The sequence below is a fragment of the Mirounga leonina genome, unplaced genomic scaffold (assembly GCF_011800145.1).
Source record: "Mirounga leonina isolate KUSES-001 unplaced genomic scaffold, KU_Mleo_1.0 Mir_91, whole genome shotgun sequence".
NCBI classification, from domain to species: Eukaryota; Metazoa; Chordata; class Mammalia; order Carnivora; family Phocidae; genus Mirounga; species Mirounga leonina.
The window spans coordinates 49,098,793-49,126,374 of NW_023270839.1; the positions used below are offsets into that span (position 1 = coordinate 49,098,793).

Below are 27,582 nucleotides of genomic sequence, written 5' to 3' on the forward strand. Positions count from 1 at the left end.
CTAGCTTTCCACATGGACTAAGGGAAACATACAACTCCAGCTCTCTCCAAACATCCTGTCTCACCTAAAGGGAGAAAAAACCTGAGAAGCATTGGAGGTTACAGTCCAGGGGCACAGGCTCACCAAAAGACTGAGACCTAATTATAAAACTATAGAATGCTTCTCCCTCTACTCTTATCACTACATTACTGAAGGCCTATGTACCACAGTTCCTTTTATCTAGTATATTATGTCTACTTTTCAACAAAAAATTACAAGGCATACTAGAAGACAAAAAACACAGTTTGAAGAGACTGAACAAGTAATATATGCATGAATACTGAAGCTTTCAGACCAGAATATTTTAAAATTATATGTTAAGGGCTTTAATGGAAAAAGTAGACAACATGCAGGAAGAGACAGATAATGTAAAATATAAACAGAGAGATGGACATTCTAAGAATGAATCAAAAAGAAATGCTGGAGATAAAAATAACAAATGAATATTTTTGATGGATTTATTAGTAGATTGGACATAGCTGAGGATAGACTCTCTGAGCTTGATAATATAAGAGAAATTTCTAAAACGGAAAAGCAAAGAGAAAACAGACTGGAATACAAAAAAGGGACAGATTATCCAAGAACTGTGGAATAACTACAAAACGTGTAACATACATGTAATGGGAACAGCAGAAGAGAGAAAAGAACAAAAGCAATATTTGAAGCAACAGTGACTGAGAATTCCTCCCAATTAATGTCACAAAGGCTCAGAGAATACCAAAGAGGAGTAATATAAAAAACAAACAAAAAAAACTATAGTAAAAAATATCATATTCAAACTTCAGGAAATCAAAGACAAAGAAAAAAAATCTTGAAAGAAGCCAGACCAGAGGGGAGGCTGGAAAGACGGTGGAGTAAGAGGACCCTAAGTTCTCCTTGTCCCGTGGATACAACCAGATAACACTCACGTCAGTGTAAATAACCCAGAACCACCACCCGCCCTGCCCCCTCCCCCCTCCCCCCTCCCCAGGCAGGCAGAACAGACTGCACAACTGAAGGTGGGAAGAGGCTATACTGAAGAGGGCAGGGAGGGCAGAGATGTGGTGGGGAGCCAAACTGCTCCTGTAGGCTGCTGGGCTGGCCAGGGGAAGGGAGCTGCAGCCTGGGAGAGGAAAAGAAACAAACTATCACTGGGAAGCCTGCATGAGGAAGAGGAATTCCTGTAACATTTGGCTTTCAAAGTGAGAGGGCCAAATTTCCTGAGTTCTTACAACCAGCGGGACTTACAGCATGGAATTAATTTATCTATCTATCTTTCTATCTATTTATTTATTTATATTACATTTATGTTATGTTAGTCACACTACAGTACATTATTTATTTATTTATTCATATTATGTTATGTTATGTTAGTCATCAAAAAGTACATCATTAGTTTTTGATGTAGTGTTCCATGATTCATTGTTTGAAAGCACGGAATTTAGAAAATCAATGGGCTCAGTTCTGGGACAGCCCGGAGGGCAATAGTAAGCGGAGTCCCTGCTCTTAAAGAGACAGCAAGTCAAAAAGCCAGTGGAAATACAGCACAGAAGCAGCAGTTTAAAAAATGCTTGGGGCATATGAGAGGGAGAGTAATTGACTCATTCCTGAGTGTGTCCTAGAGGGCCAGGGATCACAGAGGAGCTTCTCCAGAACAAAGGAGCCAACGGCAGCCACACTCACTATTTGCTACCTAAGTTGTTAACACCAAATCCCAACTCCTTGTGCTTTGGTGGATCTACCCTTTCCAGTCAAGTTTGCCGCAGTCCCAGCACTGCCAAGTCCCCTCCCCGAGAAGACTGTGCCAACATTGCATCTCCCAACCCACCTCCCAATTCGTGTGTTTTGCAGCGCCTCAGTCCTGGTGGTGGTGCAGGGCCTTGCAAGTCCTAAGTGCACCTTGATAAAATTGCATACCCCACCTGTGGACCAAACACTGGGCAAAACAGGCAAAGAGAGCCTTTCTAGACGACTAGACTGAAGGAAAAAGTGGCCAGGACACAATAGTGGATGCATGCAACACACACAGGAGACACCCCTTGAAGTACCAGGTTCTGGTAAACAGGATACTGTGCTGCATGGCACTACAGGACCTCTTCTTCATAAGGCCATTACTTTCATGAGCAGGACACATAGCTGACTTTCCTATCACACAGAAACAGACACAGAGCACTAGACAAAATGAGAGAGACAAATATGTTCCAAATGACAGAAGAGGACAAAACCACAGCAAGAGACCTAAGCTAAATGGATATAAGTAATATGCCTGATAGATAATTTAAAGTAATGATCATAAAGATACTCGCTGTACTTGAGAAAAGAGTGGAGAACATCAGGGAGACTCTTAACAAAGAGATAAAAAAGAATCAGAGATGAAGAGCACAATAAATGAAATTAAAAATACACCAGATGGAATAAATTGCAGGCTAGAAAAGGCAGAGGAATGAATTAATGATCTGGAAGACAGAGTAATGGAAATTAATCAAGTTGAGCAGGTAAGAGAAAAAAAATACACAAATGAGAACAGACTTAGGGAACTCAGTGACTGCATCAAGTGTAACAACATTTGCATTATAGGGATCCCAGGAGAAGAAGAGAGAGACAAGGGGACAGAAAATTTATTTGAAGAAATAATAGCTGAAAACTTTCCTAATCTGGGGAAGTAAAGAGATATCTAGATCCAGGAGGCAGAGAGATCCCCCCAGCAAAATCACCCCAAGGAGGTTTACACCAAGGCATACAGTAATTAAAATGTAAAAAAGTAAGGATGAAAAGAGAAAATTTAAAAGCAACAAGAGAAAAGAAGACAGTTATACACAAGGGAAACCCCATAAGGCTCTAAGTGGATTTTTCAGCAGAAACTTTGTAGGCCAGAAGAAAGTGGCATGATGCATTCAAAATATTGAAAGGAAAATATCTGCAGCCAAGAATACACTATCCAGCAAGGCTATCATTCAGAACTGAAGGAGAGATAAAGACTTTCTCAGACAAACAAAAGCTAAAGGAGTTCATGACCACTAAACCAGCCCTACAAGAAATGTTAAAGGGGAATCTTTGAGTGGAAAGGAAAAGCTATAAGTAAGAATAAGAAAGGTAGGAAATACAAAAGTAGTAAAAATAAGTATATCTGTAAGAATCATTCAAAAGATTCATAAAACAAAGGAATGTAAAATATGATATCATACAACTAAAACATGGGGGAGGGAAAAGACTGGTTTCAAACTTAGGCAACCATCAACTTAATATAGACTGCTACATGCAGAAGATGTTATATAAAAACTTAATGGTAATGACAAATCAAAAACCAAACACAGATACACAAAGAAGAAAGAGAAAGGAACCCAAGTATATCACTAAAGAAAGCTAGCCAACTGTGAAAGAGAGCAAGAGAAGAAAGGATCAGGGAAGAACTACAAGAACAATCACAAAACAAGTATCAAAATGGCAATAAATACATATCTATCAATAATTACTATGAGTGTAAATGGATTAACTCCTCCAATCAAAAGACACAGGATGACGTAATGGGTAAAAAACAAGACCCATCTGCACACTGCCTACAAGGGACTCGTTTCAGACCTAAAGACACATGCACATTGAAAATAAGGGGACAGAGGAACATTTATCATGCAAATGGATGTCAAAAGAAAGTTGGGGTAGCAATACCGATAAGGGACAAAATAGACTTTAAAACAAAGACTGTAATAAGAGACAAAGAAGGACATACATATAATTATTAAGGGGACAGTCCAATAAGAAGGTATAACAATTGTAATTCTTATGCACCCAACATGGGAGTACCCAAATACATAAAATAGTTAATAACAAACATAAAGGAACCAATCAATAGTAATATAATAAGGGTAGGGGACATCAACACCCCACTTACATCAATGGACAGATCATCCAAAGAGAAAATCAACAAGGAAACAGTGGCTTTGAATGGCACACTAGACCAGATGGATATAACACATATATTCAAAACATTCCATATGAAAACAGCAGAATAAAAATTCTTCTCAAGTACACATGGAATATTCTCCAGAAGAGATCACATATTAAGTCACAAAACAAATCTCAACAAATTCAAAAATATCCAAGTCATACCATGCATCTTTTCTGACCACAATGCTATGAAACTAGAAATCAACCGTAAGAAAAAATCTAGAAGAGCACAAATGGAGGCTAAGTAACATGCTACTAAATCATGAATGGGTCAACTAAGAAATCAAAGAAGAAGTAAAAAATTACATGGAGAGAAATGAAAATGAAAACAGAATGCTCCAAAATCTCTGGAATGTAGGAAAAGCAGTTCTAAGAAGGACGTTTATAGCAATACAGGCCTATCCCAAGAAGAAAGAAAAATCTCAAATAAACAACTTAACCTTATACCTAAAGGATCTAGAGAAAGAACAACAAACAAAACCTAAAACCAGAAGGAAGGACACAATAAAGATTAGAGCAGAAATAAATGATATAGAAACCAAAAAGACAATAGAACATATCATTGAAACCAGAAGCTGGTTCTTTTTGAAAAGATCAATAAAATTGATAAACCTCTGCCAGCCTCAAAAAAAGAGAGGACTCAAATAAACAAAATCACAAATGAAAAAGGAGAAATAATAACCAATAACATAGAAATATAAATGACTGTAAGAGAATATTATGACAAATTATATGCCAATAAATTATACAAACTTAAAAGAAATGGATAAATTCCTAGAAACATATAACCTACCAAAACTGAAGCAGGAATAGAAAATTTAAACAGACTGATTATCAGGAATGAAATTGAATCAGTAATAAAAAACCTCCCAACAAACAAAAGTCCAGGACCAGACAGTTTCATAGGGGAATTCTATCAAACATTTAAAGAAAAGTTAATACCTACTCTTCTCAAACTTTTCCAAAAAACAGAAGAGGAAGGAAAACTTCCAAATTCATTCTGTGAGGCAGGCATTACCCTGATACCAAAATCAGATAAAGACACCACAAAAAAGGAAAACTAGAGGCCAGTATCTCTGATGAACACAGATGCAGAAATCCTGAACAAAATACTAGCAAACTGAATCCAACAATATGTTAAATCATTCACCACTGGGGCGCCTGGGTGGCTCAGTCATTAAGCATCTGCCTTCAGCTCAGGTCATGATCCTGGGGTCCTGGGATCGAGCCCCGCATCGGGCTCCCTGCTCAGCGGGAAGCCTGCTTCTCCCTCTCCCACTCCCCCTGCTTGTGTTCCCTCTCTCACTGTCTCTCTCTGTCAAATAAATAAATAAAATCTTGAAAAAAAAAATCATTCACCACAATCAAGTGGGATTTATTTCTAGGATGTAAGAGTGGTTCAATTTTCACAAATCAATCAATGTGATACATTGCATCAATATGAGAAAGGATAGGAGCACCTGGCCTGGCTCAGTTGGTAGAGCATGTAACTCTTGATCTTGGGATTGTGAGTTTGAGCCCCACACTGGATGTAGAGATTACTTAAAAGTAAAATCTTAAAGAAAAACAAGAGAAAGGATAAAAAACATATGATCATTTCAATAGATGCAGAAAAAGCATTTGATAAAGTACAATATCCACTTATGATACAAACTCTCAACATAGCAGGTTTACAGGGAATATACCTTAATGTAATAAAGGCCTTATATGAAAAATCCACACCTAACATCTTACTCAATTGGGAAAAACAGAGCTTTTCTCCTAAGGTTGGGAACAAGAAAAGGATGTCCACTTTCACCACTTTTATTCAACACTGTGCTGGAAGTCCTGGCCACAGCAATCAGACAAGAGAAAGAAATAAAAGTCATCCAAATTGGTGAGGAAGAAGTAAAACATATACAATTTGCAGATGATATGATAATATATATATAGAAAATGCTAAAGACTCCAACAACAACAACAAAAATACTAGAACTGACAAATGAATTCAATGAAGTCACAGGATACAAAATCAATATATGGAAGTCTGTTGCATTTATATACACTAATAATGAAGCAGCAGAAGAGAAATCAAGAAAAACAATCCCATTTACAACTATACCCAAAATAATAAGATACATAGGAATACACTTAACCAAAGAGGTGAAAGGCCTATACTCTGAAAAGTATAAAACAGTGATGAAAGAAATTGAGGTTGATACAAAGAAATGGAAAGACATTCCATGCTCATGATTGGAAGAACAAATATTGTTAAAATGTCTATACTATCCAAAGCAATCTACACATATAATGCAATCCCTATCAAAATACCACCAGCATTCTTCACAGAACTAGAACAAACAATGCTAAAATTTGTATAGAATCACAAAAGACCCCAAATAGCCAAAGCAATCTTGAAAAACAAAAACAAAACTGGAGGTATCACAATTCCAGACTTGAAGTTATATTACAAAGCTATTGTTATCAAAACAGTATGGTACGGGTACAAAAACAGGCACATGGATCAATGGAACAGAATAGAAAGCCCAGAAATAAACCCACAATTCTTTTTTTTTTTTTTTTTTTTTTTTAAAGATTTTATTTATTTATTTGACAGAGAAAGACACAGCGAGAGAGGGAACACAAATGGGGAGTGGGAGAGGGAGAAGCAGACTCCCCGCTGAGCAGGGAGCCTGATGCGGGACTCGATCCCGGGACTCCAGGATCATGACCTGAGCCAAAGGCAGTCGCTTAACCAACTGAGCCACCCAGGCGCCCCAATAAACCCACAATTCTATGGTCAATTAATCTTCTACAAAAAGGCAAGAATATGCAATGGGAAAAAGAGTCTTTTCAACAAATGGTCTTGGGAAAACTGGACAACTACATGCAAAGGAATGAAACTGGACCACTTTCTTACACCATACACAAAAATAAAATCCAAAATGGGTTAAGGACCTAAATATGTGACCTGAAAGCATAAAAATCCTAGAAGAGAAAACAACAGGCAGTAATTTTTCTGACATTGGTCATAGTAACATCCTTCTAGATATGTCTCCTGAAGGGAAACAAAAGCTAAAATAAACTATTGGGACTACATCAAAATAAAAACCTTCTGCACAGTGAAGAAAACAATCAACAAAACTAAAAGACAACCTATTCAATGGGAGAAGATATTTGCAAATGACATATTTGACAAAGGGTTAGTATCCAAAATATATAAAGATCTAATATAACTCAACACCAAAAGCCCCAAATAATCTAATTGAAACATGAGCAGAAGACATGAACAGACCTTTCTCCAAAGACATCCAGATGGCCAACAGACATATAAAAATTTGCTCAACATCATCATCAGTGAAATGTAAATCAAAACCACAATGAGATATCACCTGACATTGATCAGAATGGCTAAAATACAAAATTCAAGAAACAAGTGTTGGTGAGGATGTGGAGAAAAAGAACACTTGTGCACCATTGGTGGGAATGCAAATTGGTGCAGCCACTGTGGAAAACAATATGGACTTTCCTCTAAATGTTAAAAATAGAACTACCCTGTGATCCAATAATCACACTACTGAGTATTAACCCAAAGAATGTGAAAACAGTAATTTGAAGGGATATATGCACCCCTATGTTTACTGCAGCATTATTGACAATAGCCAAACTATGGAAGTAGCCTAGTGTCCATCAATAGGTGAATGGATAAAGAAGATGTGGTATATATATATACAATGGAGTATTATTCAGGTATAAAAAGAATGAAATCTTGCCATTTGCAACGACATGGATGGAACAGGACAGTATAATGCTAAGCAAAATAAGCCAGTCAGAGAAAGACAAATATATGATTTCATTCATGTGGAATTTAAGAAACAAAGCAAACAAGCAAAGGAAAGGAAATAGAGAGAGAGAGAGAGAGAGAGAGAGGCAAACCAAGAGACAGACTCTTAACTATAGAGAACAAACTGAGGGTTTGTTTGAGGGGAGGTAGTGGGGGGATGGATGAAATAGTTGAAGGGGATTAGGAGTGCACTTGTCTTGATGAGCACTGAGTAATGTATGGAAGGCTGGGTCACTACATTGTACACCTGAAACTAATATAGCACTGTATGTTAAAATAAACACTGGAATTAAGATAAAATTGATCCATTCACATCTCCTGAGGGGGGAGAAGGGTAAGATAGAAGCCAGCCCCCTAAAAATATCTAACCTACAGGAGCAAAGATAAGAATTATATCCAATCTCTCCTTAGAAAGTATGTAATCAAGAGAGGAGATGAAATATTTGAAGCGTTGAGAGAGAAAAAAAACCCAACAGCCTAGATTTCTGTACCCTGTGATATCATATTACAAAAGTGAGGGAGAAATAAAGACTTTCACAGACAAAGAAAAATTGAAGGAATCTGTTTCCAGTAGACTGCCTTGAAAGTAGTACTTGAAAGTGAAACAAACAAACAAAAAAATTCTTAAGAAAGGAGAAAAAAACAATACGGTCAGTAACTTGGACCCACATAAGGAAAGGAAGACCACTGGAGAATGAATAATTGAGGGCAAAATAAAAATGTTAATTTTTCTTATTCTTAATTGATCTAACAGATAACAGCTTGTTTAAAGTAATAATACCAACAGTGTATTTGATTATGCATGCTTATACACACACACACACACACACACACACTCTTATGTAAAGTAAATGACAGTAATGATACAAGGGATGGGAGAAAAGAATTAGGAGTATTTTGCTATTATATGGTACTTGAACTACCCATGAACGTAGCAGTGTTATTTGAAAGTGGACTTGGAGTAGTTTTAAATGCATATTGCAAACTCTAGGGCAACTTAAAAAAGTAAAAATAGAAAGAGAATTGATATGGTAAGAAGAGAGAGAAAATGGAATCATACAAAATGCTCAATTAAAACCACCAAAGGCAGAAAAAGTATAGAAGACAAAAAAAAAAAAAAAAAAAAAGGAACAAAGAACAATGGCAACAAATAGAAACCAGTAACAAAGATGATAAATATTAATCCAACTATATCAATTATCACCTTACATGTAAATGTTCTAAATACACCAATTAAAAGACAATGATGGTCAGAATGAAAGAGTGACTGAAACACAAGTTTCAGCTATATGTTGTCTATAAGAACCCACTTTAAATATAAAGACACATATACATTAAAAGTGAAGGAATGGGAAATGATACTACATCAATTAAAAGAAAGCAAGAGTAGCTATATTAATTTCAGACAGAGCAGACTTCAGAGCAAAGAAAGTCATCAGGAATAAGGAGGGGCATTACATAATGCCAGGGGGCAATACTCAAGGAAGACATAATAATTTTTAATGTTTATATGTCTAACTACAGAGGGTCAAACATGTGAAGCAAAAACTGATAGAAGTGTAAGGAGAAACAGATGAATCCACAATTATAGTTGGAGACTTTAACACCCCTCTAACAGAAATAGACATTTCAAGAAGATAGAAAATCAGTAAGGTCATAGTTGAACTCAAAAGTACCACCAATCAACTGGATATAATTGTTATCTGTAGGACTACTTAATCTAACAATGGTAGATTACGCATTTTTCTCAACATGGCACATTCACCAAGATAGACCAAATTCTGGGCCATAAAACATACCTTAATTTAAAAGACTAGAAATCATATAATGTCTACTTTCAGACCACAATGAAATAAACCCAGAAATTAGTAACAGAAAGAAGGCTGGAAAATCCTAAAATACTTGGAAATTAAACAACACACTTATAAGTAACACATGAGTCAAAGAAGAAATAAAGAGAAATTTAAAAATATTTTGAATTAAAAGAAAATGAAAATAGAACTTGTGAAAATTTGTGGGATGCAGCAAAAGCAGTGCTTAGAAGTAAATTTACAGCACTGAATGCATATACTAGAAAAGAAGAAAGATCTAAAATCAATAATCTAAGCTTCCACTTTAGGAGACTGGAAAAAGAAGAGCATATTAATTCCAAAGTAAGCAGGAAATAAGATATAATAAAAATTAGAGCAGAAATCAGTAAAATTGAAAATGGGAAATCAATCAAGAAAATCTACAAAACCAAAAGGTGGTTCTTTGAAAAGATCAATAACATTGTTAAGCCTCTGGCCAGGCTAAGAATAAAAAAGACACAAATTACCAATGTCAGAAATGAAAAGGGGACACTACTACAGATCTCACAGACATTAGAAGGATAATAAAGGAATGTGGTGGACAACTTTATGCCCACAAATTTGATAACCAAGATGAAATGGACCCATTCTTTGAAAGATACAATCTGCTCAAACTCACAAAGTAAGAAACAGATTATCTGAATAGGTCTATATCTAATAAATAAATTGAATCAGTAATTAATATCCTTCCAAACTAGAAAGGACCAGACCCAGATGGTTTTACTGGAGAATTCTACCAAACATTTAAGTTAGAAACTATACTAATCCCCTACAAACTCTTTCAGAGAACAGAAGCAGAGGGAATACTTCCTAATTCATTCTGTGAGGCCAGCATTATCCTAATAACCAAAGACATCAAACACAAAAAAATATAGACCAATATTTCTCATGAACATAGAGGTAAAAATCCTTAACAGAATATTAGCAAATTGAAGCAAACTACGTATAAAAAGAATTATACACCATGACCAAGTGAGATTTATCCTGGGTATGTAATGCTGGTTCAACATTCAAAAATTAATGCAGTCCATCACATCAAAAGGATAAAGAAGAACCACCACATGATCAGATACAGAAAAAGCATTTGATAAAATCCAACACCCATTCATGCTAAAAATTCTCAGCAAACTAGGAATAGAAGAGAACTCCTTCAACTTGATAAAGAACATCTACAAGAAACCTAGAGCTAACATCATATTCATGGTGAGAAACTTGAAGCTTCTCCTCTAAGATCAGGGATAAGGCAAAGATGTCCACCCCCCACCCCAAAAGCTTTCCAACATCATAGTGGAAGTCTTAGCTAATGTAATTAAGACATGAAAAGGAAATAAAAAGTATATAGATTGGGAAGGAAGAAATAACTCTGTTTACAGATGACATGGCTGTCTATGTAGAAAATCTGAACAAATTGACAAAAACTCCTGAAACTAATAAGCAGGTATAGCAAGGTTGCAGGATACAAGGTTAATATGTAAAAGTTACCTACTTTCTGGGGTGCCTGGGTGGCTCAACTGGTTAAGCATCTGACTCTTGGTTTTGGCTCAGGCCATGATCATAGTGCTGTGAGATTGAGCCCCATGTTGGATCCACGCTTAGCTCAGAGTGTGCTCTTTCCCTCTCCTTCTGCCTCTCCCCCAGCTCGTGCATGTTCTCTCTCAATAAATAAATAAAATATTTTTTAAAAAGTTAACTGTGGGGCACCTGGGTGGTTCAGATGGTTAAGCGTCTGCCTTCGGCCCAGGTCATGATCTCCAGGTCCTGGGATCGAGTCCCACATCGGGCTCCTGGCTCAGTGGGGAGTCTGCTTCTCCCTCTCCCTCTGCCTCTTCCCCTGCTCATGCTCTCTCTCTGTATCTCTCTGTCTCAAATGAATAAATAAAATCTTGAAAAAAAAGTTAACTGCTTTGCTGTATACCAGCAATGAACAAGTGGGATTTCAAATTAAAAACACATTACCATTTATATTAGCATCCCCCAAAATGAAATACTTAGGTATGAATCTAACAAAATATCTGTAAGTCCTATATGAGAAAAACTATAACCCTGATGAAAGAAATCAAAGAAGTAATAAATAAGTGGAGAAATAGTCTAAGTTAATGAACAGGAAGACTCAATACTGTCAAGATGCCAGTTCTTCCCAGCTTGATCTATGGATTCAATTCAATTCCAGTAAAAATCCCAGCAAGTTATTTCATGGATATAAAAAAGCTGATTCTAAAGTTTATACGGAGAGGCAAAAGACCCAGAATAGCCAACTCAATACTGAAGGAGAACAAAGTTGTGAGACCAACATCTCCTAACTTAAAGATTTTCTATTAAGTTACAATAATCAAGATAGCGTGGTACTGGTAAAAGATCACTGGAATAGAAAGAATAGAGAGCCCAGAAATAAACCCATATAAATACATTCAACCCATCTCTGACAAAGGAGCAAAGGCAATACAATGAAGCAAAGATTGTCTCTTAACAAATGGTGCTGGAAAAACCAGACATGCCAAAAAAAAAAAAAAAAGAAAGAAAGAAAAGAAAGAAAGAAAAAAAAAAAGAATCTAGACACAGACCTTAAACCCTTCATGAAAATTAACTGAAAATGGATCAGAGGAGCGCCTGGGTGGCTCAGTTGGTTAAATGTCTGCCTTCAGCTCAGGTCATGATCCCAGGGTCCTGGGCTCTCTGCTTAGTGGAGAGCCTGCTTCTCCCTCTCCCTCTGCCTGCCACTCCCCCTGCTTATGCTCTCTCTCTCTGTCAAATAAATAAATACAATCTTTTTAAAAAATGGATCAGAGACCTAAATGTAAAGTGCAGAACTACAAAATTCGTATAGGATAGCATAGGAGAAAATCCAGATGACCTTGGGTATGACAGATAGAACAACAAAGGCACGATCCATGAAAGAAAGAACTGATAAACTGGACTTCATTATAATGAAAAACTGTTCTTCTGAAAAAGACAATGTCAAGAGAATGAGGAGACAAGCAGACAAGCCACAAATTTTGAGAAAGTATTTGCAGAAGCCACATCTGACAAAAAATGTTATCAAAAAAATACAAAGAACTCTTCAATCTTAACAGTAAGAAATAAAGAACTCATTTAAAAAATGGGCAAAAGACATGAACAGACTCCTCACCAAAGAATATATACAGATGGCAAGTATCCATATGAAAAGATGTTCAATATCACCTGTCATTAAGGAATTGAAAATTAAAACAACAATGAGGGGCGCCTGGGTGGCTTAGTCGTTAAGTGTCTGCCTTCGGCTCAGGTCATGATCCCAGGGTCCTAGGATCAAGCCCTACATCGGGCTCCCTGCTCAGTGGGAAGCCTGCTTCTCCTTCTCCCACTCCCCCTGCTTGTGTTTCCTCTCTCGCTGTGTCTCTCTCTGTCAAAAAATAAATAAAATCTTTAAAAAAATAATAAAACAACGAGATACCAATACATAGCTATTAAAATGGTTAAAATCCATAACACTGATAACACCAAATGCCGATGTGGATTTAGAACAACTCTATTCACTGCTGGTGGGAATGAATGCAAAAATGATATAGCCACTGTGGAAGACAGTTTGGTAGATTCTTAAAAACTATATTCTTACCAACAATTGAGTTCCTTGGTATTTACCCAAAGGAACTGAAAACTTATGTCTGCTAAAAACCTGCACATGAATGTCTACGGTAGCTTTATTCATAACATCAAAATTTGGACGCAACTATGTCTTTCAGTTGGTGAGTGGATAAACAAACTGTAGTACATCCCGATAATGGACTGTTATTCAGTGCTAAAAATAAATGAGTTATCATGCCATGGAAAGACATGGAGTAAACTTAAATGAATATTACTACGTGAAAGATGTCAATCTGAAAAGGCTACATACTATATGATTCCATCCAGATGGCATCCAGATTAGGCAAAATATGGAAACAGTAAAAAGATGAGTGACTGCCAGGATTAGAGGGGAGGCAGGGGTGAACAGACAGAACACAAAGGATTTTTAGGGTAGTGAAACTACTCTGCACACTACTACAATTGTGGATACATATCATACATTTGTCAAATCCCATAGAAGGTACAACACCAAGAGTGAACCCTGATGGAAACTAGGGTTTTGGGTGATGCTTATGTCAATTAAGCTCACTGACTGTAACAAATGTATGATGTTGGTTGGAGATGTAGACGGTGGAGGAGATTGTGGCATGTGTGAGGACAGGGAATATGTGGGAATTCTTTGTACTTTCTGATTGATTTTGTTATGAACCTAAAACTGCTATAAAATATAAAGTTTATTAATTAAAAATAACCATAAATATTATATATTTAATATGTTATAATTATACAATTTATAATAAGATAGTCCTGTTATAAACATGCTTAAGAATAAATACAACCGATTTTGATATGCATGCAATTTAACCAGAGTAGGTGAAAGCACAAAGACTTACTAGAGAATAGTCTACTAGCTGTGAACATTAAGCTACGAGCAGTCAGCAGGCTGTAGGCATTAATCAATAATGTTTTACAGAGGGAATAAGAACACTGGCTAATCCCATTAGGCAGTTAACTGGGGTTCAGTTAAGTGAAATTCAGTTAAGAACTCTTTCACTGTAGGTTTTGATATGGTAGATGAGAAGGAAAAAGATAATTAAATACTTTTTTGGGTGGGGTAGTTAGTATGGGGGAGATAACTGGAATATACATATAAAGCTTAGGGTTACTTCAAGAAAAGGGCATAATGAGGTATGTGTCTAGCTGGGGGTTAGGTGGGAGTGTGCAGAAAATATGGCTCTCTATTCCTAAAATGCAGAGCCTAGGCTCGGGTAAGTATAAATATTATTAATTTATATATATACATTTTTAAGATTTATTTTTTTTAGAGAAAGAGTGTGAGCAGAGGGAGAGGGAGAACCTTCAGCAGACTCCGTGGTTGAGTGTGGAGCTGGATCTCAAGACCCTGAGATTGACCTGAGCCAAAATCAAGAGCTGGACGCTTAGTCAACTGAGCCACCCAGCTGCTCCTATTATTAATTTTTAAAAATTTTGGTAGGGTAGTGTAGGAATTATTTTTTTTAATTTTTAAAAAAGATTTTATTTATTTGTCAGAGAGAGAGAGGGGCAGGGGCACAAACGGGGGAGCGCCAGGCAGAAGGAGAAGCAGGCTCCTTGCTCAGCAGGGAGCCCGATGCAGGACTCGATCCCAGGACCCAGGGATCATGACCTGAGCCGAAGGCAGACGCTTAACTGACTTGAGCCACCCAGGAGTCCCGGTACTGTAGGAATTAAACAATAAAGAAATGGATTCATTCACGCAACAAATATTTATTCTCTAACATTCTAGGCACTTCCTGTATACTGGGATACAAGTAGTGATCAAACAGGACAAAATCCCTGCCCTCACACAGCTCACAGGACACTGGAACAGATAGACAAAAAACAAGATTAAAAACAAGTAAAATGAATAATGTCACATAGTGATGAGTACTAAGAAAAAAACAGAGCCAGTAAAGAGGACAGGAAGAGTTCAAGGGAAGAGGGTGTCTGGAATTTTATTTTATTTTATTTTAATTTATTTATTTGACAGAGAGGGAACACAAGCAGGGGGAGTGGGAGAGGGAGAAGCAGGCTTCCCGTGGAGCAGGGAGCCCAATGTGGGGCTCGATCGCAGGACCCTGGGATCATGACCTGAGCCGAAGGCAGACGCTTAACGACTGAGACACCCAGGTGCCCCGTGTCTGGAATTTTAAATAGAGGCCAGGAAAGACTTCCCTGAGGCCTGAAGGAGATGCAGGAGAGAGCGATGCATGTCTGTGAGGATAGAGCGGCCAGGGCGGGGCGAACACCCAGTGCAAAGGAGGATACTGAATGTGCCCGAAGGAGGCAAATATGGCTGGACAGAAATAGGGGCAAAAACAGTAGATGAGGTCTGAGAGCTGATAAGGGCTCTCATAGGGCATTGTATAGGGCTTTGTAAGTCACAGTAAGGACTTTGGCTTCTTACTCTGAGATGAGAAGCCACTAGAGGTTTTGAGTAAATAAGACACGCTATCTAACATTTTTATAGGACCACTCTGGCTGCTGTTTTGAGAACAGAATGAAGAGTAGAGAGGGTCAAGGGCGGAACAAGGAGTTCATTTGGAAATCTACTGCAATAATCCATCTGAAAGATGACGGTGGCTTAGATCACAGTGGCAGTAGTGGAGGTGGTGAGAAGTGGTTAGATTCTTGACTTGAAGGTAGAACTAATTTCTCAAGTAACTGAAAAAAAAAAAACTAGGAATAAAATCTATAAGCTGTGGCCTGCATATATTTCAACTGTAGACTCATAACCTGTTTAGTGATAAATGGTGGGCTCTCCTAGCAATATACTACTTGCAGCTTTTGTGAAGTTAAATATTGTACAGTGTTTTTTGGGGTCACAAAGGACATAATCCAGCCTCATTTAATGCAAGTGCTTGTAGAGTTTATATTTCACCAACAAATATTTCTTGAGCACCTTTACTGTGTGACTAAGATTGTGCTTGGTGTCAAGCGGTACATAGGTTTGCTTTATAGAATTTTACAGTCTCTTATGGTCCTTGGTCTAGAGAAACTATTCTCAAAACAACAAGAAGTGGGGGGAAGAGGCCAGAATTAGAAACAAACATAAATCTTCCATCTCTGTGATTTTTTTGAAGTAAAAGTTTTGCAAACTTTTGAGTCAGATATTTTCTTTTAAAAACATGGAAGTATTAGATCATCAAAAGAAACAGAGCACTGTTTAGATTTCCTTCTAGACAGTTTGATTACTGTACGTGAATTTCCCCCCACAATGGAACCTTGATGGAGAACTGTTTTCATTAGGACACAATATGTGTTATGAGAAAAAAGAAAACCCCAAACATCTAGAAATAGTGTTTCGTATCGGGTGTAAAGCACAGCAATAACATAGGGAAAATACCTCCTCCAAAGCAAGAATCTGTCATTTTACAAGCAGGGTGTTGCCTTTTGAGTTCACAGTCCACCTATCTGGTTTTGTCATGGTGGATGGTGGGTCCCAAGTGGCCCTTCCTACACAGGCTATCTAAGCACTGCTTTTATTATTAGTAAACAAGGAGATAACTGCCTAAGTAAGACAACTTCTGGCCCAGTACCAGAGCTAAGAGTTGAAGTAATCCAATAAAACTTGGCATTACTTTCTCTGGGTAGAGTACTTTGCCAAACAATCTCCTGGGACACTTGGGTACTATGAAACAGTAAAACGGTGGATGTGTATGAGGTGGGGGGAGGAGGGGTGGGAGGAAGGTGGGGAAGAGCAACACCATAATGGGCATACTCCTGGTAGGAGGCCATATGATATACAAAAAGGTGTTTTCAACAACATGCAATGTTATAATCTAATTTTACATTCGGAAAACTAAAGCAATCAAGTATACAAAATACAGAAAGTTAATGTTCTTGTTTGGTGAAGACACATATTTTTTCACTTACTTCTTGGTGATTCTCATGGAGGGTATACTAGAAGAGAGGAATTTTATGTTTATCAAGAGGGGAAATGAGTTTTAAATGAGTTGGAAATCAGTTTTAAAGCTGAAAAATAAGGTCTTTCACAGTTTATTATATGTAACTATGATATGCATTGAAGACACAGAGTTAAATAAGATTGTCCTTTTACAGTCCATGACGTAGTGAGGGACAGATGGACAAACAGTAAAAAAATGTAAAGGTTGTAGCTGATGTGTGTAAAGATATTTATTTAAATCTGAGAGAAAAACAGGGAAGAGACAGATGAATTGAACAGAAGGAGTGACCAGCTAACTGCTCATTATCATAATAAATTCACAGATGCATTGGAGAGCTGAAGGCAGCAGAAAATACCAGCTAAGTAAATGCCTGGGACGGAACACTTAGTGAAGGGTACTCACATGTTTGGAATCCAGTTTCATATCAGAGAGGTAGACAGAATTCCTTTCTTGCTCTAAAACAAAATGGTTCAAGCCTAGAATCTGAGGAAAGCAATATATGAGAGAGCAGAAGAAACAAAGGTCGCTAGTATTTTGAACCAAACAAAAACTTACTAGTTAACAGTTCTAGGAGAAGGGTCCTTATTGGTTCAAGGAACAGTGCTCCTCTATTTTCTTTTATTTTACACTGTTCTCTTCAGCTCAAACCTGCAGCTGCGAAACAAGACTGCAAAGAAGAGATGGAAAGAACATTCCTTTCTATTACAGGCAACAACTCTGAAACCTTCTACCCTTTCAAAGCCGATGAATACTAAAAGATGAAATGTTTTGAGAAGGAAAATTGGAGATCATTTATAAAAACTATAGTATAAAAAAAAAGGAAAGAGACTCCATCAAAGTGTTCTTCATTTTAATCAACTGATAAATTAAATTCTCTTCCTAGGAAGAATTCCTAAAAGAAAAACAGAGAGCTTTGGGTAGTAGGGAATTTTTCTTCAGCTAAAAGTTGAAGACAAAAAACAAAACAAAACAAAACCCCAAAACATTTTAGTTGCAGGGAGGCCAAGCAGTAATAGTCTTCATTACTTTGAACAGTAAAATGAAATTCAGTTTTCCCCACAAAACAAATAAGACACCATTGTAATGTGCTTAATAGAACAGTTTCAACTAAAAAGGAGAAAATTTAAAACAGAATTATATTTTATATTTTGATTTTAAATCTTAAATCTTCACAATGCTCAGGGCTTCAGAAAGTAAATCAAATGGTCCCCAAATTCAACTTTGACATATTTAATGCTCCAGAAGTACAGTTTCCTAGGAACATTGTTCCTTTAAATACCCTACCCAATATGATAAGGCTTTGCCCTTCATACACAGAACCTCTAGGCTCTCACTGACCCAGGCAATTCTGACCAAGTGTTTGGATGTTATCTTTCTGTTTTATTATAAGCTACTCATTTCATTTCATTTCCTTTTTTTTTTTTTAAGGTTTTATTTATTTATTTGTCAGAGAGAAGAGAGAGCACACGCAGGGGGAGCGGCAGGCAGAGGGAGAGGGAGAAGCAGGCTCCCCGCTGAGCAGGGCGCCCAATTCGATTTGAGGCTTCATCCCAGGACCCTGGGATCATGACCTGGGCTGAAGGCAGACACTTAACCAATTGAGCCACCTAGGTGCCCCTTGTTTCCTTTGTTTTTAGGTGAAAAATAGGGAAACAAACTGAGGATTTCAGAAGGGATGGGGGTGGGGGATGGGGTAACTGGGTGATGGGTATTAAGGAGGGCATGTGTTGTGATGAGCACTGGGTGTTATACACAACTAATGAATCGTTGAACACTACATCAAAAACTAATGATGTACTATATGGGGGCTAACTGAACATAATGAAAAAAAACCCCACATTGTCAGGTGCCTAGGTGGCTCAGTTGGTTAACCGTCTGCTTTGGGCTCAGATCATGATCTCGGGGTCCTGGGACCAAGCCCCGCATTGAGCTCCTTGCTCAGTGGGGAGTCTGCTTCTCCCTTTCCCTCTACCCTCTCCCCCCCCACACCCTGCTTGTGCTCGCTCTCTCTTAAATAAATACATAAATAAAATTCTTTAAAAAAAATAGAACCACATTATCTGTAACTCTAATTGAGGAGTAACCAGACTAATTATAGCACCTCAAAGATTCTTGGTGTGTATTTACTAAAATCTGACAAATCTGTATTTCCAGAGTTGCCTATTGCTGTTCAAAGACTCACTTGTCTAGTAAGGCAGGACTAGGTCTCAGGGAGTTAAGAATGTGCAGAATGATTTATTTTGCTCCTCTTTCTGCATTAAATGCACCCACTTGTGTTAGTGCAAGTTACTTCTGTCAAGAACAGAAATCCACTGGACCACCAAGCAGAGGCATTATATGATTATCTGCTTTCAATACCTTCATATGTAAAATGGGGCTAATACCTTTTCCATTTAACCCAAAAAGATGTGGTGAAGAGCAAATAAATATTTCTTTACGTGCTCTACAAACAACAAAAGAATGTGAAAGCTTTTTGCTAATCATGTTACAAAGTTTTCAATGAAATATATATGAGAAAGTATACTATACAGACTATATTAAATGGCCATATACAAACGAAGAAAAGATTGGAAGGAAACACACCAAAATGCTCAAAGTAATTATGTTAGGGTGGTGGGATTACAAGTAATTACTTTCTACCTTTTGTTTTAACTCCCCAACATCCAGTCATACAGTTATGTTACTTTAAAGAAAGAGGAAAGTGCCATCAAGAATCATAGGCTTCTTAAACTTCAATTTTAATTTCACACACAATACATGAATACAGTTTCTTTTTAAAGTTTGACTACACATAAAGCTAAAATTCTCTTTGACCTGATTCTTCCCACTCCCCTCTCCAGAAAATATACCATTAGAGAAGTTAATAGCTTATTGCTGAAAGGAGCCTTCAAGAGAATTTCTGGTGATATATTCATTCTCTCTCTCTCTCTCTCAAATCAGAATTAGCCCTACAGGGCAGAGAAGAGTAAACATGTCTAGCAGGAAGAGCATGAGGGCACAATTTATGAACTTAGCATTTTATATAAAAAAATTCATTTAAATTCTGCATTCAATTTTTTAGAACAGTGTTTAACACATGAATGTTTGAAACTCCAGGAGACCAGGGGAAGGCATCTTGAACTCTTTTCTATATTGTGTACTTTCCTGTAAATACCACTCTTAAAACAATAATACCTTTCCTTATGAGTGCAATACCACATAGCACAGATTAGGTTCACCTTCCTGGCAGATAACGGACACATTCTGATACCGAGAAAAATAAGTGTGACTTTCTAGTCCTTCTCTACTATACAGCAATATAATGAGAAATTCTACTATTGGCTAGAAATGTATGGTTAACTCAATTTATACTGTTATTTTTCCAGATAAAATTACATGACAATACACTGTAATTATCATATAACAATCCCATTTAATTATGGGAAAATAGTCCATGACCATGAGTTTAATATGGCTTGGCATTTCCCTAAAAGGTTTAATTCTGAAAATTACAATACATCTGAGGTTGATCAATGTATATTCTTATGTCACTGGGAGAAAAAGTAACAAGCTTTTTATAAATAAGTTATCATTTTACTTCTTGCTAATTTATCTTGAGATCTACTTCAAGCAGAATATACTTAATCCATCTCTAATTCCACTATCATCTCTTCCCCTTCAGACTCCAAATCCAGTTAGATGGAAAAGCTCATCATTACAGTGTTTTTCCACAGAAGCATCTTCTCTGGAGGCATTTATTCTTATTACAAAGTCTCTCCAAATATCTAATTTGGTTCTGGGTGTTTAGGAACATTAGCATATTTAAAAGACAAAACTAATAACTTAAAATCAAGATGTACCAATGTGAACTATGAGAAAATTCTATAACAAGTTCCCTCACAATTTTGGGGAAGGGGCAACCAAAGCACCTCAAATTTTTGAGAACGGATTATGTGCCACATAATATAATCCTTTTTTTCAGGCAGGCAACCTGAGGCAGCAGAAAGAGCTCTGGAGTCAGGGAGTCTGGCTCTGAGTTCAGGCTATGGCACCAAGTAACCGGTCTTCTGGGATCGCTAAACTTCTTCAGCCACAGTTCCTTCATCGGCTAATGAAGGACAAAATGAATTCAAATTTGTTTGTCACACAATGACAGAACACCATGAAACAGTACATTCAATTAAATGATATGAGTTAAAAACAATTTTATAAACTAGCAGAAAATAGGAATATATTAAAAATTCAATATAAAATCACAACAATGAACATGTATGTACATACACAAACACAAAGTTCTCGAAGCACAGTATGTATTTCTGAATTCTTCTATTAGTATTTTTTGCTGTCTGGAAGTGAGTCATGGTTAAACTGAAGGCTCTGAAATCAGACTGCCTGGATTCAAATGCCATCTTTTATTTTCGGCTACGGAAGTTGGGCAAGTTAATCATCTCTGAACCTGTTCTCTCATCTGTAAATGAGGATAATAATAGTACCTACTATAGAAGTTATTTGAAGAATTAAGCCATGTAAAGCAGGTAGTATGGTATCTATCACATAGTAAAGGCTATCACAAAGTAAACAACAATAATGATAACAGTAATAGTAGCAAGCACTTATTGAGTGTTTACTAAGTAACAGGTACTATTCTAAGAGTTTTACATGTATACCCCATTTAATCTTCACAACTACCACCAGGTAGATACTATCATTAGCCCTTATTTTATAGTGAACTATCCACAGAGAAGATAAGTGATGTAACCAAGTTAACTGTGGTAGTCACTATAGCTACTCACAAATATTTTTAGTTTTCCTTTCAGGAACACAGTAAGATTACACCATGGAACTCAGAGGGTCAACTCATAGTAGCAAGAGTCCAAAAGCTATTTTCCATGTTCCCCTCCTCCATTACAGTGACTGTGGTTATCACAATGGAGTTTATGTCCTTGCCTAACTGACCAAAAATAGCATTGCCCCCTGTTAACCCAGTTTGGACAAATAGCATGAGTGAGAAAAAAAGTTACTGAGATCCTGTAGTGGTTTGGTTATTATAGCAATAACCAAGTCTATCTTGATAGTAAATTTCAGATTTGGTATCATAATTATCTACTTATTTGCAGCTAATGCTGAAAGTTTAAGATTTAAATTATGGGAGAAAATAATAAAATTCTATGCATTTCTTTTTTTTTTTTTTGATGCGTGAACCAATGAAAGTTTACCATTATCTAATTTAGTATCAGAATTTAAGAATTATTGGTCAAAATGTCTTCATAATCTTGGGCTAGGCAAAGACTTTTTAAAGAGGAAGCAAAAAACACTAACCAGAGAAGAGAAAAATGATGAATTAGAGTTCACCAAAGTTAAGAACATCTGTTCATCAAAGACTATGTTAAGAGTGAAAAAGTAAGCCACAGACTGGAAAATAATATTTGTAACACATATATTCCCTAAAGACTCATATTCAGAATGTATAAAGAGCTCCTACAAATAAATGACCCATTTTTTTCCCCAAAGGGAATAAAAATAAGGGGAGTGCTTCATAAAAGAGACCATCTGAATGATCAACAACCATCGAAAAAGACATACTACAACATATTCACCAAAATGGCTAAAATAAAAGACTGACAATACACAGTGCTGGCAAGCATGAGTAGAAACTGAAATTCTCATACGTTCTTAGTGGGAATTTAAATGTGCCCAATCACTCTGGAAAACTGTTTGGCAACAACTGCTAAAATAAACCTATCCTATGAACCAGCAACTGCATTCCTAGTAATATATCCTAGAGAAATGAGAGCTGATGTTCACCAAAAGACATGTAATAAGGATTTTACAAAGTTCTCGAAGCACAGTATGTATTCTGAATTCTGCTTTAATAATGGGGGCTATGGTAGTCACTATATTATTAAGCCAGTGTTTTCCATATATTATTGGAATTATTAAAAACAGCCTCAAAATGGAACCCCATTATTAAAAACAGCCTCAAAATGGAACCAGCCTATGTTTTCACCAACAGTGGCAAGGTACATTATGATGTATTCCTACAATGAAATCAGTGAAACACTTGCACAGATTGAACTATTGCTACATGCAACATGGATGAACCTCACACACAGAATGATGTCAGAAGAAGCCAGACCCAGAGAGTAAATATTCCATGAATCCATTTACATGATGTTTAAGTAAAGGTAAAACTACTCTTTGGGGACAGAAATCAGCATAGCAGTTATCTGCGGTAGGGGGAGAGAGCTACTGACTGGAGAAAATTCTCCTGAAGTGCTGGAAATATTTGCAGATATATATGCACAAATTCATTGACTTGTTCACTGAAGATTTGTGTACTTTCCTGTAAATACCACAGTTTTAAAAAGTTAAAAGAAAAAAAGGAAGCACTGGTTTAGGTAAGAATTCCAGTACTGAAAGTTCCCACAAAGATCACGAGGTCCAACTATACATCCAAGGCTCAGGTCTCAATGTGAATGTTACTCTTGGGAATGTCTGGAAAGCTCTGATCATTAGGTTTTTCTTTATAATGAACCCCAAACCTATTCCCAAGGAGCTTCCACCCTTGGGTTCTCATTCTACTCTTTTGAGGACAAATAGAACAAGTGTGCTCCCTCTTCGAAATCATATTCTCTCAGTTATCCCAAGACTAATCTGATGCCTGATGAGATTCCTTTCAGCTCTAAAAATTCTAGAATTCTATATTTTTATTAGTCCACATTTCTTTCATTTGCTCTTTCTCTACATCTTTCAACCTTTACTTTACTCTTTCAACCAAAGTATTCTAAAGTTAAGCTTCAACCTGAGTAGATAACCAGCTGGTAGATTTTTACTCAAAATGTAAATTTTAAATGGAGGTCAATATTTACAGTATATAGCTGGCCACATCTGTATGCTAATGAGAGCAAGAAGGAACATCTCTCAATGCTTAATACATTAGAATACCAGAGTTCCTTATGAAAGATACCTAGCTCACTTGGATTTGGAGAATGCTTACCATTAAATGTTAAGGCTGGGAAGATGAGAAGTGTATTTCTTAGACAAAGGATAAGTCAAGTCAATGGTGATTATTTTGGCCAGTACATACCAAATAAGGATGAATATATGGAAAACACTGGTTATGCCTAAAGCGATGAATCATAGTGTGCTTCATGAACAAACATAAAAGCATTTCTCTAACCTCAAAGAGCCAACTGAAGCATTCATGGAATTGTGTATTTTAAGGCATTCAAAAGTCTCTACAGAGTAAAGTTTAGGAGATAAACGTAAAACCAGAATGAGATTTTTCTCACACTCAAGATAATGTATGTTCTAGTAGTACTCAGGCATTCTGTTTAAAAAGCACAACACTAAAAGTATGCCTGTATTATCATTTCATACCTATGATTGCCCTTTTACACTGCTACAACCTTGCCTTCAGCTCAGGTCATGATCTCAGGGTCCTGGGATTGAGCCCCATGTCGGGCTCCCCGCTCAGCAGGAATCCTGCTTCTCTCTCTCCCCTCTGACTGCCACTCTGCCTACTTGTGCTCTCTATCTCTCTGTCAAATAAATACACTGCTACAACCTCATATTCTTACCATTTTGTCCTTTATTGAATGGACTAGAACAATAATCAAGACAGACTCAAGATTATCTATAAAATCTGCAATATGAATTATGCAAAATGAAATGTATTCATTTCATGACTATGAGGAAGTTTTGATGTAGAATATAAAGTAAGAACAAGAAGGAAGACCTACTAATAGTAATGCTTTATTGTAATCTGGGAGAGGAATGCTTTTTTTTTTTAAATATTTTATTTATTCATTTGACAGACAGATAGAGAGAGCACAAGTAGGCAGAGAGGCAGGCAGAAGGAGAAGGAGAAGCAGGCTCCCAATAGGGAGCCCGATGCGGGGCTCGATCCCAGCACTCTGGGATCATGACCTGAGCCGAAGGCAGCTGCTTAACCAACTGAGCCACCCAGGTGCCCCTGGGAGAGAAATTCTTGCATGGCTATGCTCTTCAAGACTAAAGGTGCCCTGAAATTGATGGTTTTATGGAGCTGGCAGAGAAATATGGATGGATTAAAAGCCTGAAGGCAGTAAAGGTCATCTATCAGACTGAACCAGGGAAATCCTAAACACATCTAAAGATTCTCATCAACAACAATGAACTGAAGGCTTAATCTGCACACTGCTCAATGATGTACTGATCTATAAAGGAGAAAGCTAATGTGCCAGGATATCTGACTGAGTTTAGCATTTGACATCAAACTCTCACTTTTTTTTTTAAGATTTTATTTATTTGAGAGAGAGTGAGAGAGAGAGAAAGCATGAGCGGGGTGAAGGGCAGAGGGAGAAGCAGACTCCCTGCTGAGCAAGGAGTCTGATACGGGGCTCGATCCCGGGACTCCGGGATCATGACCTGAGCTGAAGGCAGACGTTTAACTGACTGAGCCAACCAAGCGCCCAAACTCTCACACTTTTCTGAACTCTTCTGGAGCTGCCGACTTTTTATTTATCGAATGCTTGGCACTTAAACTCTATTATCAGGAATCTTCCTTTAATGTGCTATAGGCAATTCACACTTAACAGCTATAAAACTGAATCCATAATCTTCCTCAAAATCTGTTCCATCCCCCATGTTCTCCATGCCAGCTGAGAGTACCCTACTCTGTCACTAAGGCCAAAAACCTGGAGTCCTTTTCAGCATTTCCCCTGGTCTTCCTGCCACAATGAATCCTTCACCAAACCCAGTTGATTCTGTCCTTTCTTCTGTGTTCCTGTTATTACTGTCCCAGTTAAAGCCTTTAGTTTTCTTGGTCTGAGTACTCCCAACAGCCTCCTGCCTGCCTGTCCCTCCTGACTCCAACTTGTTTCCACACAACTATCAGTGATCATTCTAGAATAAAAATCTAATCATGCATATCATTCCTTATTTAAAGTTATTCAAGAGGGCGCCTGAGTGGCTTAGTCATTAAGCGTCTGCCTTTGGCTCAGATCATGATCCCAGGGTCCTGGGATTGAGCCCTGCATCAGGCTCTGCTTGGCAGGAAGCCTACTTCTCCCTCTCCCACTTCCCCTGCTTGTGTTCCCTCTCTCGCTGTGTCTCTCTCTGTCATATAAATAAATAAAATCTTAAAAAAAAAAAAAAATAAAGTCATTCAAGAGGCTACCCACTGTCTTCAGGTATTTTTACTTTTTTCATTTTAAAATTCTGTTTGAAAGCATAAAAGTCATGCTTGTTTTGAGTCTTTAAAGTTCAAATGTTTTACGATAAGGATACATTACTATATCATTAGAATAAGCAGTAACACTTGGCCCCGTAATAGGGAATGATCACCTTAAACCAGTTTTGGAATCAGGAAAAGGAACATTTAAATGAAATAGAACATAAGTTTATAGGGTGCTTGGGTGGCTCAGTTGAGTGTCCGACTCTTGATTTTGATTTTGGCTCAGGTCATGATCTCAGGGTTGTAAGATCAAGACCCTCATCAGGATCCCCACTCAGCGGAGAGTCGGCTTGAGGATTCTCTCCCTCTGCCCCTCTCCACACTTGCACTCTCTTCTTCTCTCTCTAAAATAAAAACAAATAAATCTTTTAAAAAAAGTTTAAATTAAAACAATGTATTAAAAACAACTATATCTTCCCTACATCGAATTTATATCTTTAGTACCCTCTCTTTGTTCTTGCATGAAATATCTTACAAATTTATCCCCTAGGTTGTAAGATGCATCTGGCTTGCTAATAAGACTGTCACATAGAGCTGGTAAATATTCAGGAAAAAAAAGTGCAGCCCTGACCTTCTTTTTAAGTAAATAAAAGAACAATAAACTATATCAAGTAGCTTGTGTCCAGGAAATAAACGTAATTATGAAAAGATAAGTGAGTATAAGATTTAAAGCTCCATGTACATCTTTAGTCTTCTACCTATGACGGAGTTTACTCTTAGTTTTTGAACTGAGAAGATTATTTTCCACAGTATCATATTTAAACACACAGTTGAGCTCTTCAGATTAACAAATCACTCAGAGTAATTTCTAGTCTCTCCCATAACCCTTTTAATTACAGTATCTGTGTTCTTTCCTGCAATACATTTCTGTTGCTATCAACTCCAAAATCTCTTGAGAGCAAATGCTATTCAGTATTATTATACATGCATTACCAAGAAGGTAGGAGAAGCTGTTAAACCAACTGAGAGCCTATGATGCCAGTTTAATCTGCCTTCCAGGCTCCCAAAACATGTCAGCACTATTGTAGTAAAGTAGGTTTTAAGTTTTGGGTGATGTGTTTTACTTGAAAGACAAACAGCAGAGTGTAGAGCAGACTATTATAGGTCATAGCAAAGTAAGTTCAGATCTGTAGCTACAATTTATTTTTTATTATGCATATTTACTAAGTACTGAAACAATAAACATGAAGCCCAGCTAAGAGTTGAACACACCAGGTTACACACATGCTTTTCCTACCTCCTAAGAGGGCACAGTTTAAA

At 37.2% G+C, this 27,582-nt stretch overlaps 1 protein-coding gene across 5 annotated transcripts in view; it reads right to left on the reverse strand.

Moving 5' to 3' along the window:
- Positions 1-27,582, reverse strand: part of HMG20A (high mobility group 20A) — a 94,998-nt gene that overhangs the window by 46,172 nt on the left and 21,244 nt on the right. Inside the window, exon 2 of one of the 5 annotated variants that reach the window (XM_034993987.1) lies at positions 17,529-17,609. The exons of the other annotated variants lie outside the window; for them this stretch is intronic. The gene's annotated coding sequence lies outside the window, so the exon portion shown is untranslated. The remainder of the gene's footprint in view (positions 1-17,528; positions 17,610-27,582) is intronic. 5 annotated transcript variants of the gene reach the window in all.